The 13,121-nt window shown below is 37.1% G+C and overlaps 1 long non-coding RNA gene and 1 pseudogene across 2 annotated transcripts; both read left to right on the forward strand.

Moving 5' to 3' along the window:
* Positions 1-3,136: 3,136 nt before the first annotated feature.
* Positions 3,137-7,936, forward strand: LOC145064055 (disease resistance protein RPV1-like; annotated as a pseudogene). The gene is made up of 7 exons (XR_013688046.1): positions 3,137-3,206; positions 3,710-4,922; positions 5,027-5,092; positions 5,220-5,441; positions 6,198-6,872; positions 6,980-7,589; positions 7,664-7,936. The product of XR_013688046.1 is annotated as a disease resistance protein RPV1-like (transcript).
* A 1,231-nt stretch (positions 7,937-9,167) lies between these two features.
* LOC145061717 (uncharacterized) lies at positions 9,168-10,595 on the forward strand. Its single transcript, XR_013687292.1, has 3 exons — positions 9,168-9,598; positions 9,679-9,776; positions 10,190-10,595. It is a non-coding gene; the product is annotated as an uncharacterized LOC145061717 (long non-coding RNA).
* Positions 10,596-13,121: the final 2,526 nt, after the last annotated feature.

Genomic DNA, 13,121 nt, shown 5'->3' on the forward strand with positions numbered 1-13,121 from the left:
TAAATAGGCCGGCCTTGGTGCCTTAGACTAATTCCTACTGGAGGAAAACTCACCTCGTGTGACCGACTGCTGCAACTCTCGGTGAGGAGTCTCTGTTTGCTACTCCGGCAACTCTCTGACTATAAATTCCATAAAGACACTTTGTCAAAAACTGATACTGATCTTAGGGCAAAATGAGTATTTTACCCTTGGCCAAAGTCAAAATCCTAAAGTTGACTCGACTCGCCGAGTTGGCCCTTCAACTCGCCGAGTCCTTGCCCCTTCATCTATCTCTTAACCCTACTCAACTCGTCGAGTCTAGTAAGAACTCGACGAGTTCTCCTTCAATCATATCATCGGGACAATATTCAACTCACTCGCCGAGTTCCTCCTTGAACTCGTTGAGTTTATCTTCGTCATATGATCATGTCTAGTCTGTGACTCACTGAGTTGTATGAACAACTCGTTGAGTCCATCTTCATGGATTGGGAGATGGCCTTGGACTCGTCAAGGGCGTTCATACACTCACCAAGTCCCATGGCTTCCAGGTCCATAGTTATGTCCATTTCGTCGAGTCCTTCCTCTGGACTCATCTAAATCTCTTCTAGACTAAACTGGATTCCCTCGAATCATAGAAGGTTGGAAACCTAAACCCCCGACTCGCCGAGCCCCAAGAACGACTCGCCGAGTTGACTAATGTCCATGTCCAAAACTCGGTTTCTGATGTACAACTCTCATCCAATAGGTAGATCTAGGCTCCTTAAGTCGATATAACACGTAAAGTCATGAACTTTACGTACATGCATGGGATTTTTATGCTCAAAGGGCCAAAAATGGGGGTTTATTTCATACATGGGGTTCTCATGGCCATAAAGATGGCACCTTTATGCCATGAGGACCCTCCAAGGTTTCAGATCTGAAGATATACTGACTTGGGACGTCCAAGTCCCAAAGATCAAGCTACTTGGGCCCAAAACTCCATAGAAATGACCACAAGGAGATCTAATAAACTACAAGTCAAGTATGAAGCTTGATTACCAGAAAGTGAGGAGAAAATGTTGTTGATCCCGGATCTATCCCTTCCCCCCTTGGGTGTTATATCTTCCACTTCTTGCTCTAGCTTCAAAACACACCAAGAAACACTCAAAATAACCAAGAAAGCTCAAGTTCACTTATGGAGGATTAGGGTTTCGGGTGTAATGCTCTGGAGGTGATGGAGGCTGGGGTGGAAGCCTCATAAGATAGTTTAAATAGGGTGCAAACCCTCCAATTTAGGGTTTCACTCAGACGACTCTTACTCGCCGAGTAGGTCACTAATTCCTCTGATCCGGAGTCGGTCCTACTCGACGAGTTGAGACCCCAACTCGCCGAGTCCAAGAGTAAAATATGGAATTTGACTTGAATTTAAATGTGTACCTAAGACCGCGTGTTACAAAATGCCGAAAATGTTTTTCTGCGATTTTTTTTGGATTTGATGACATAAGGTTTGAAATCTAGAACATTGAATTCATCAATTGGGTTGTAATTTATGTTTCATCAGATTCTATGTGATGTTTTGTGATTTCTATTTCATTAGATTTTGTTGTTTTGAATTTAGTTTCTTAAGATATTGGTTTTGGTTGTGTGTGTGTGTGTTTTTTTTTTCTTTCACAAAATTGATTAGTAATTATGAGCTTGGTTATTGATCTTGCTAGAAACACCAAGGACATAAGCAAGTAGGAAGACGGCGTTTTAGTCGGAGGAATATTAAACATAATTATGGGTGGTTCGTCGAAGAAAACGAAGTTCTTTACCGGAGAAGAAGAGGATGAGGGGTGGGATGGGTAAAGTAGTAATGGGGTGGTGGGACCCATCAGATTTTAATATTTAATTAATACTTTTTTCACATTTAATTAATATTCTTTAAACTAATTGAATATTTTAAAAATATATATAAAAGAAATCTGTAAGGGCAAATCAATCTTTTTAGAATATGGACCGAAACGTAAAACAATAAAGGATAGACCTTACAAAAATTGATAGGGATCAAATACACGTAGAATACACTAAACCATAGTGACCACCCGTGTAATTTAACCCTTTGACTAATTTGAAACAAACGCGCACTTAATCGAACCATAACAACAACCCAAAGTCACCGAACACCTCTAATCCAACAGAGACGTTGACTTTGATGCCATTATAATTCCCTTCTTTTTAACAACCTCTCATCCTTCAATGGCGTCTGATTCATCTGCTGCTTCTCTGCTAAATCATACCAGCTGTCATGACGTTTTTTTAAGCTTTAGAGGTGAAGATACCCGTAATTCATTTACAGATCATCTGTACGCAGCTTTAGAACGAGCAGGAGTTCGCACTTTTAGGGATAATGATAATATCGACAGAGGTCAAGAACTGAAGCCAGAAATCGATAGAGCAATCAAAGAATCTAGGGCTTCGATAGTTGTATTATCAGAGAAGTATGCGAATTCCAGATGGTGCCTTGACGAGCTGCTGTTGATCCTTGTGCAAAGGCGGAGCTTTAATCATTTTGTTTTACCGGTGTTTTACCATGTCGATCCCTCAGATGTCAGGAACTAAAGAAAAAGTTTCGCGATTAATGTAGGCAAAAGAGCAGATGGGTCAAAATGGACCGAGTTTAATGTCAACCGATGGAAGGCTGCTCTTACAGAGGTTGCTGATTTGACTAGCATGGTTGTTTCCGGGTATGCTTTCTCTATGTTGGGTTAATCGGTTGGTTCAACGGGTCATGGGTCGGATCTAGTTCATGATCCAGGAGTGTTTGATTGAGTCATGCTGAAATAAAGGGATTATACCCATGTTCTAGAAGATGCACAACAGAAAATGGTCAGGTTGACCAAGTTTATAGGAGATACGAGATTAGCATGTGCATGTTTGTTTTTTTACTTACAAATAGGTGTTATTTTCCTTTTGTATTTTCACCTTTTTTCCATCAGAATAGTGAAGCTTCTGCATATTCTATTTGTTGTAACTACGTGAGAGTGTGTGTTGTGTGTGTGTTTTCAAGGGCCTGTGCCAACACTCTATTCAAGCTTACTATTTAATCCTTTGGAAACTCTTTTTGATTAATTCAGTGAGAGTGGTAAAATATGATAAGGAATCGTAATATGTGCCTAGGAAATGATAGAATTCAGGTATGCTTCTTAAAAACATCAAGTCATGGAATTTTCAAAGTGCAGAACCAGATGATGAGAGGCTTAATGTGTGTATTACATATTTACCTTAGAACTCTAATTCTCTAAAGGGTTGGTTTACTTTTGCACAAATACTTCATTTTCTTTACACCTTCTCTCTAGACACATTTGGCATGGTAATTGAATTTTCTGCATAATGAAGATTGCAAGTTTACTTGATGGGATAAATAGCTTTTCGGTTATGTATTAGACATTCTCCTCCTTACTTATGAATAGTTTACTACAAATCTACAATATACACATATTCACGTATCAGTTATGTATGTATATGATGTGAAATAGTGAGTGAGAAGTGAAGCTAAAATTAAAACTGATAACATAGCAGGTATTGGGGTTTGAATTTGTCCCTACAGGTATTGGGTGTATCTAGTTGGCCTTGACATTATTGAAAACATAATTCAATCAGATTGCATATATCCGTACACCTCAGTTCACATATTTAGCAGGTTGATAATGGTTGCAGGAAGAATATTAAATTTGCTAGAGCATTTGAATTCCTTGCACTATAACTGAAGCAGTTAAGGTGTTTAAGAAGATTACATGTCATGTTCTGAATGTGTTTCTTTTCTTTTTCTATTGTTGCAGGTCTGAAATAGATTTTATTTCAGAGATTGTTCGTACAACCAAGTATGAACTAGATTTGAAACTATTTAGTACTCCAGCTCATCTAGTTGGAATGGGCACTCGAGCTAAATCTATAAACTCATGGTTGGAAAATGAGCAATCTGGTGATAACATTCTAGCAATCTGTGGCATGGGAGGTAGTGGCAAGACGACTCTGGCCAAATTCATTTACAACTCAAACAAGCAAAAATTTGAAAGCAACAGTTACCTTGAAGAGATTGGAAAGCACTCTAAACAGGCTCATGGTTTGCTTGAGCTACAGAAACAACTTCTCACAGACATTCTAGGTGGAAATAATATTGCAAGTATATCTAGTGTATCTGCAGGTACAAGGAAGGTTGAGGATGCGTTGCAAGTGAAAAGGGCAATTATTATTCTTGATGACATTGATGAACGTGAAGAATTAGATGCTTTACTTGGAACAAAGGCGATTCATACACAAAGCAGGATCATAATAACAACTAGGCTTCTAGATATAAATGCATGGTTTGGTCCATATCTTGGAGTTGCAAGGTGCACGAACTTGAATTGTTGAATGATGATGAATCATTAGAGCTTTTAAGTTCCCATGCATTTGGATCCAAACTTCCTATGGAAGGTTTCAAGGAGCTTGCAGTTCACTTAGCACAGTATTGTGCTGGAAGCCCGCTAGCTCTTAAAGTACTAGGCTCTTCTCTATTTGTCGATGTTGGCCAGCCATGGAAAATAAATAGCATGCTAGAGGTTTGGAGAAGTGCATTGAATTCACTGAATTCATTGAAAGGAGATCTTGATTGTAAAATCCAAGGTATACTACAAAAGAGCTTTGACTCATTACCACATGCCAGTAACAAAGAGTTGTTTCTGCATATTGCTTTTTTCTTTGTTGGTGAATATGAGGGTTATGTGGTAAAGATTATGGAGAATGACTGGCATGCAAAAGCTGGGATCAGGACCCTCATCAACAGATGCCTTCTTACCATCTCACCAAAGAAAAAACTGATGATGCATCAACTGCTTCAAGAGATGGCAAGAAACATAGTCCTTCAAGAGTCCAGAGATCCTGCAGCACGTAGTAGAGTCTTGCAAAATGATGAATCTTATCGTTTGTTGTCAAAAGGAGAGGTAATAAGATGCTTCTTAATAATGTGTATCATGAAACTAACTTTCCTGTGAACCAAACTCCTATGTTAACTTGCCTTGTGTTATTTCATGTCTTTCTCCATTAGGGTTCAGAAACAATTGAAGGTCTAGCACTTGACATGTACAAGCTCAGGAAAGGGAGGACATCAAATGTAAGCCAAAGATGTGAATGAGTATGGTACTCTTGATATTTTTGCTGCATTTACCTTTAATTTCCAGTGCATTTTATGCCATACATAAGTTCTGTACTAATTAATTAACTTAATGCTAAATTTGCAGCCAACAACCCTTAAAACAGCTTCACTTGCAACAATGGACAAACTGAAATTTCTCAAGCTAAAACATGTGGAACTCAAGGGGTCCTACAAGAATTTTCCAGAGTTAAGATGGTTGTGCTGGAGTCATTGTCATTTGGAAAAAATACCCTCCGGCTTATTGGGTAGCAGGTTGGTAGCTATAGATATGAGAAATGGAGGGTTGGAAAAGTTTGAACCACCCATGGTAGGAATTTGATGTCATGTTTGTCTCTTCACCTTTTTCGTTGCATTTGGTTGTGGAAAAGTGTTTTCAATTTTCTTGGAAAAGTTTTCAAAAAGTAGTAGAAATTTTATTTTCAGTTTTTATTAGAAAATTTAGAAAACATGTTGGGTTAAAACTTTTGAGTTTTCTTTTTCCGTTTTAGAAAATTAGAAATTGTGTTTGGTTGTGTTTTTTCTATCAGTTTTCAATTTCCACTTTTTGTTATTTTAAATTGTTTTTGGACAAGACACTATTGAAATTCTTTATAAGTTATTTTAAATAGGGTTAGGGGTGGGTTGGCTGTGGGGTAAGTAAGGTTAGGGTGAGGTGGGGTGGGTTGGGTATGCGGCATGGGGTGGGTATGGCGGTAGGTATGGGTAAGTGTTGGTGGGGTGGGTGGGTGGGTGTGTAGGGCATGTGGGGATGGGGAGGGTGTGGGCTTAGGTATGGGAGGGTGTGGGGGTGTCGGTCGGGTGTTTGTGTGTATTTTATATTTTAGAAAACTTTTGGAAATAGAAAAGTGTGGAAAACAGTAATTATCGGTTTTCCAAGTTCTTTATAATTTTGGAAAACGGAAAGTTTTCTTTTCCCGGAAAACTTTTAGAAAAATTATCAAACTAAACACGGTTTTAAAAATTTCGCTTTTCTGGAAAAGTACGAGAATTTTTTAGAACCAAACACAACCGTAGCTTCCCAGCTTTCTGACAGTTTATGTGTTAACGTATGATGAATGAATAGGTTCTTAATTCGATGAAGATCCTAAATCTTGGATGGTCGATCAATCTTGTCAGTGTCCGCCATCTTTCCCGACTTCCTAATCTCGAGACTTTGATTCTCTCGTTCTGTTTCAGTCTCAGTCTGACTCATGTTTGTGAAAGCATTGGATGTCTTAAGAAGCTTTCTCTATTGGACTTTCGAGGGTGTAATCATCGTGGGAAGGTTGCATCGAATAAGAAGTACGAAAATCAACTGTTGGTCCCCTTGCCAGACTCGTTAAAGGTTTTGTTTTTAAGTGAACAGTCGCCATCCTTTTACAATCACATGAATTTTGGCAGTAATCTGTTAATGACCCCGACCAATTACACTAATCTTAAAATGCTTCGGGTACTTGATGTGAGTCGTTCTCAAAATATAAAGTCCCTCCTATGTCTCCCAAGTGCGCTACAAGAGTTGTATACATCTTGGTGTTATTCACTGGAGAAAATAACATTTCAATCAGCTCGGTGCCGATTACGGAAATTTGAATATAATTTCTGTAAAAACTTGTGTGAAATTCAAGGCTTTTACAAATTGGTGCCATTAGCAAATCTTGATGAAGCAGATTTGGGACATATGAAATGGATCAAAGCATATCATGATACTAAGGTGGACCTCAAAGATGTTGATGTCTTTAAATTTGATTGGCATATGCAGGTACCTTTCTCTCATGCATGAATAAGCACAAAAAAACACATCTTTTTACCACCAAGAAACTGATTAATATATGAATAATTTGCTATTTCTGCAATATGTTTGACCAGGTGCTGTATGAATATGGTACAATAAGCACATTCCTTCAAGGCATAAAGGCTCAAAGCTTGCTAACGTCTGAGTATATGTTATCATCCGCATCCTTATCCTTTCGTGTGCCTTCTTCTCCTGAGAAATGCAGGATCCGAGGATTAAACATAATCGCCTCATACAGATTTTCAGACACGTTACACGAGGATGAAGATACAAAATGGGCTTTGTTCACCAAAGTCAGCAATACAACCAAAGGCCTTACTTGGATGTATAACCCTTTTATCTATGACATTCCGGGAACTGAAGAAGATGTGATGTGGTTAAGCTATTGGCCCCTTGGGAACATATTAGACGCTGGTGATGAAATCAATGTGTCCATCATTGTAGGGGATGGATGGGAGGTAAGCAGGTGTGGTGCCAGCCTTGTGTTCATAGATGATGATGATGAAGTGGAGTTAGAATACTACAAAAATTACAAGAAAGAGGAAGAAGTTATTGGAGGAGATCTATCTGAATTTGAGCTCACTACAGGAGCCTACTATCTTTGTCGTCGCGATTACTTCAAGTCAACCACCCCTACCCCTGATTGGTTAAATATGCTAGTTGGTGATACCCTTCCACATAAAGGTAAGTTCCTCTTTGAGCTGATGCTTTTCATCAAGATTAAGCAGCAAATACTGATACAATCTTATATCACACAGTCATAGACTTACAAGGATGGAGAAAATCTATTCAGACAGACTACTATTTCTGATTGGTTCCAGGTATGGAGCGGAAAGCATACAGAGGCGACACTATTTCTGATTGGTTCTAAGTATGTACATGTAATCATTCTTTTCAGCATAAAATACAAATATTTGTTTGTAAATTTAAATAAATTTGCTGCTTAAATCCCTTAACCCAACCTAACCTAATCTAAATGAATATAAGATTTGTTTCTTATTAGAATAAATTATATGTCGACCATTCCTCAATGTGCAACTGCCCGCCATCAGCTTGTTTTTTTCTTCATAGTTCCTCATCCTTTAATCTGAGTTGTTGTCCAACCTTTCCTCATCTATGATTAGAGTGAATGGTAGACACCACTTTATACAACTCAAACATTCGTAGCAACCTTTAGTAAAGCATATTATGATATGATATGAGCTACAGCTACCTTGTTTTCTTTGATAACCATTTTCTAAAAGTAGTGTTGGTAACTTTTTAAACTTTTACATTTGAGTTTGGATTGAAGTTATGTTGTATATATTTTTGTTTCCAGTCAGGCTGGTTCTTACGATGAGAAATGAACAGAAACAAGGATAGAAAAATATGGGAATGGAGAAAAGATATGGAGGAGAAGTGATATTTGAGAAATTAAAAGAAGGCTTGAGAAGAAAATAAGAATAATGAATTATGAGAGTAGTGCACTTTAAGCTTTATACACACAATCTACTGGAAATTTGATGCAACTCCCCTCTTCATTCTTATCATTCTCTCTTTCTTTAATATTTAAAAACCTAGGAGTAGATTGTTGGGCAAACGACATATACACATGCATAAAAGCACACACATAAAAAAATGAGCTTGCGAAAAATATGATATTCATGGGATTGTGATTTGCTACGGATTTTAGTTTGAACACTTACGGGTGTACTAATCGATTTTTATTGTGCTTGTACACAATTGATGATGGGAAAAGAGCCTACTGCATGTAAAGGACCTACAGGAATTGGTATGATCCGAAATGCATAGACAACTTGATGATATAGACCAACCAGAGAAGTCACCAGAGAGCTATAGCTTGCTTTCCATATATGATTACTGATAGAGAACAGCCCATTGAGCCTACCAAACCTTGGAAGGTTTATTCTCGCAAGAAAAGAACGAAAGGTGTAGGGCTGTGATGCTTTGAGTGATGGCATCTTTTTTAGAGAACACTATATATTGTGGTGAATGCAAGAATAAGGTCCACGTGAGAGAATATTTTTCTGTTAGGAAGGATTGGCTAATCATTAGCTTGGGCAGGAAGGGAATCATTAGGTTTCCTTCTCTGAATTTCCATTTTGTATTCTCTATTTTGAAATCCGTGAATCATAAGCATTTTGCTCTCGAATCTGTGGCTTATTTATTTCATCTGTTTAGCAATTGTTTTTTTTTCTCCTTCCTACCAATTGGTTCTATTGCCACGTTTTATTTCCTTTCTCCACCATGGTGCAGCCAACGGAAGCCCAAGTCTCTACTCGTTTGAAAACTCTTGAAGCTAGAATGGATACACAAGAAGGGAAAATTGATCACCTCTCCACCCAAATCCAGGAGATGAAAGAACTTATGGAGAAGTTGTTGCAAAAATCACCTGAACAATCCGGAAAATGCCCTGAAGAAGGAGAATCATCTGAAATCATCATTGAATCTGCTACCCTCCACTTTTCTCTCTTCCTAAGGTCAAACTCCCAATGTTTGATGGCACAAATTTGATGGTGAAGAAGAGCCAGAATACTACAAAAATTACAAGAAAGAGGAAGAAACTATTGGAAGAGATCTATCTGAATTTGAGCTGACTACAGGAGCCTACTATCTTTGTTGTCGCAATTACTTCAAGTCAACCACCCCCGATTGGTTAAATATGCTAGTTGGTGATACCATTCCCCATAAAGGTAATTTCCTCTTTGAGCTGCTACTTTTCATCAAGATTAAGCTGCAAATACTGATACATTCTTGCATCACACTTTCATAGACTTACGTGGATGGAGAAAATCTCTTCAGGCAGACTACGAAGGGTCATATATGGAGCGGCAAGCTTGCAAAGGCGACACTCATTCCGATTAGTTCTAAGTATGTACATTTAATCATTCTTTTTGGCATGAAATACCAATATTTGTAAATTTAAATCAATTTGCTGCTAAAAACCCTTGATCTAACCTAACCAATTTATGAATATAAGCTTTGTTTATTATTCAAATAAATTACATGTGAACCATTCCTCAATGTGTAACTGCCTGCCATCACCTTGTTTTTTCTTCATAATTCCTCATCCTTTAATCTTGGTTGTTGTCCAACCTTCCCCCATCTATGCTCAGAGTGAATGGTAGACACCGTTTTATGCATTGTAGCAGCCCTAGGCAAAGCATATGAGCTACCTTGTTTTCTTTGATAACCATTTTACTAAAAGTGGTGTAGGTAACTTTTTAAATTTTTACATTGAGTTTGGACTGAAGTTATGTTGTTGTATTTTTGTTTCCTGATAGGCCAGTTGTTGCAATGAGAAATGAACAGAAACATGGATAGGAAGATATGGGAATGGAAAAAAGATATGAAGGAGGATGACACAGAAGTGATAATTGTGAAATTAGTAACGGAGAAGGAGAAAAAGGAAGGCATGAGAAGAAAATAAGGATAATGACTTAGGAGAGTAACGATAGATGAACTTGTAATTTCCCTCTCCTATCCTCTCTTTCTCTGATTCTCTCATTCTTTCTCTCACTCCCTCTCATCCCATCTTGTACGAAATGGCATACATGAACTTACACGAGACGGATCGGCGCTTGTAGAAATTGTAGGAGAGGGTCTGGTGCCTGTTGAAATTGCAAACATTAAATTAATATGTTGCCTCTGTTAATGTCGAGTAAATGGTTACATTACTTAAAGAAAAAATCTTTGACGACGCAATCATGACCTTTGTGACAAATTTATAAATAAAGATTTAATTACAATAATGGTTGTCGGAGCTATTATATATATATATATATATATATATATATATATATATATATATATATATATATATATATATATATATATATATATATGAAAAAAATCCTAATATTGTCCTACATTTTTTGTGCCAAATTTTACAAAACATTATTTAATGTATTATCATTCATTTTTTGAGAAAAAATTTATGGCCATTTTTTAACTAATTTAATCGAAAAAGTAAAATGAAAATTTTAAAAATTTTCATTTAAAACCAAAGTTTATTTCTATTCGTTTTATATGTTAAATTCTGTTATCCCTAATTACAATGCTTAGGTATAACTTTGCAACCAAAGTTTTTTGATTTTTATCAAATATATACATTAATTCTTACCACTTTATTTTCAGTTTTTACATAATAATACATATAAGTTTATCAACATTTGTTAATTATCTATAATAAAGTCATAAAATTATTAAAAAACTATTTCAAGTTTCTAAAAAACCAGTATAACTAGATTTAGTTTATTGTAACAGCATGCAGATGTTAAAAACCAAACAATCTTCTTATTTCATATTGCAGACGTTTGGTCAATCTCTTATACTGCAGATGTCTGCAGATATGGTTCGCAGACTGCATACATTTTGCCTCAGAAAAAACAAACAACACATTAGTCTTTCTATTTTTTTCTATTGTAGTCGTCTTCTCCCTTAGGTTGTCGATTGTTTATTCACCATCTTCCCAAAGAAACACACACAGGGGCAACGATCAATCAACCTTCCCTGTGCAGTTAAATGCAAAGCCACAACCCTTTATTAGTTTTAGATTGAAATCGACGTCGTTTCCATCCACTCCGTCATCGACGCCCTTCCCCTCTGCTCTGCCTTCCCTGCATCGCCTCCGTTATGTGTCCTTTGTGTCTCTACCCTTCTTCATCCTCTTTCTCTCTCTAGCGACCAATAGCAGTCGTTTTAGATGTATAATATGAAAATCTTTCGATTCGGCCGATATCATCCCCCCAAACCACATCCAACTGGTGGAGACCTTACTGGGAAACCATGAGTGGTATGTCGAGGGTGTTGGATTAGTGTCCAAGCCCGTAACTATATTTGGTATGTACTTGACCCGGTTGTGCATGGTCCTTTTGGGTTGCCTTCACCAATGCAACTTGACAAGGTTATTTAGGAGAGAGAGAAGATAATATGGTTTATTAATATATTATAAGAATAATATATTAAAGGAGAAATCATATTATTTGATTAATATTAGTCATAAATTAATTAGGAATTAATTTGATGACTAAAAGAGATTAATTGAATAAAGGGCATAAACTGTCAAATGTGTGATAGTTGAGTTTTGGGCTGGGAAACCTAATGGACTAAGGGGGAACGAAATTATGATGGGGATCCATCATATTTTCGTCTAAAGGCCCTAATCTAGAAGGTTCCATGGGTTGATTGGTGACTAAGCTGTCCATTAGGGTTAATACTGAAACCCTAGCAGCCTACACTATAAATAGAGGCCCTTGGATGCAATTTTCGGATGCTTGACTCCAAGTGAAACCCTAGGGCCGATTTTTAGTGTTCTTCCACCTCTCTCATAATAGCCTTATTGCTTGTGGTGTTTGTGAACCATTAGAAGGGTTACAATTGTGACTCTAAGATCAATATCAAGAAGATTCAAAGGATTCCAAGCAAATTGAAAGAGGTAAACACTTAAATTTGTTCTTATAATGTTGATTTCGAATTATACATACTAGATCTAGGGTTGCAAGTCTTGGATTAATTATATGTACAATAGAGAAGCCTAGATCCAAGCTTTAGGGTTTTGCATGAGCACATAGGATGTTCTTTTGCTTTAAAACCATCGGAGGATTCATATACAGTGCATCGTCCCTTCACCTCCGGTCGCTTCGTAAGCTCCGCCTCCGCCAACTTCTGCAGGTAAGGGTTTTCTTTTCCTTTTCATATGAAATCGAGTTCAAGAAGTTTTTTTCCCCTAAAAATAGACTATCAAGCTATCAGATGCATAATATGTCTACACATATTGTTTTTGTTGGCATTTCATCCATCAGAAGTTTTGAACTCAACTTGAAACTGAGTTTTTGTCGAAAACTGTAGGGTTTGTTATATCTGGGAAGAGGATTGTGACAAATGCTCATGTAGTGGCTGATCATACATTTCTATTTGTTAGAAAACATGATTATCCTACTAAATACATGTCAAAAATTAAAGTTGTAGGTCATGAATGTGATCTTGCTATTCGTTTTGACTAGATTACATGCTTTTGTACAACTTCCTCCCCATATTTGTTTTTATTCGTTTCTTTTGATTTGTACAATTCTTCATTTATGTGGATTCATGGATTATGACAAAACTTCCAGTAAAAGTCAAGTATGTTGCTCATGTTATCCTTCTTTCTCTCTTTTATATACCAACCTTTTTTAAGTTTGTTCTTTGCACCTAACTATTTTTTGTTATGGTCTT

This window comes from Lactuca serriola, chromosome 7, assembly GCF_051521515.1.
Source record: "Lactuca serriola cultivar US96UC23 chromosome 7, Lser_US96UC23_V15, whole genome shotgun sequence".
NCBI classification, from domain to species: Eukaryota; Viridiplantae; Streptophyta; class Magnoliopsida; order Asterales; family Asteraceae; genus Lactuca; species Lactuca serriola.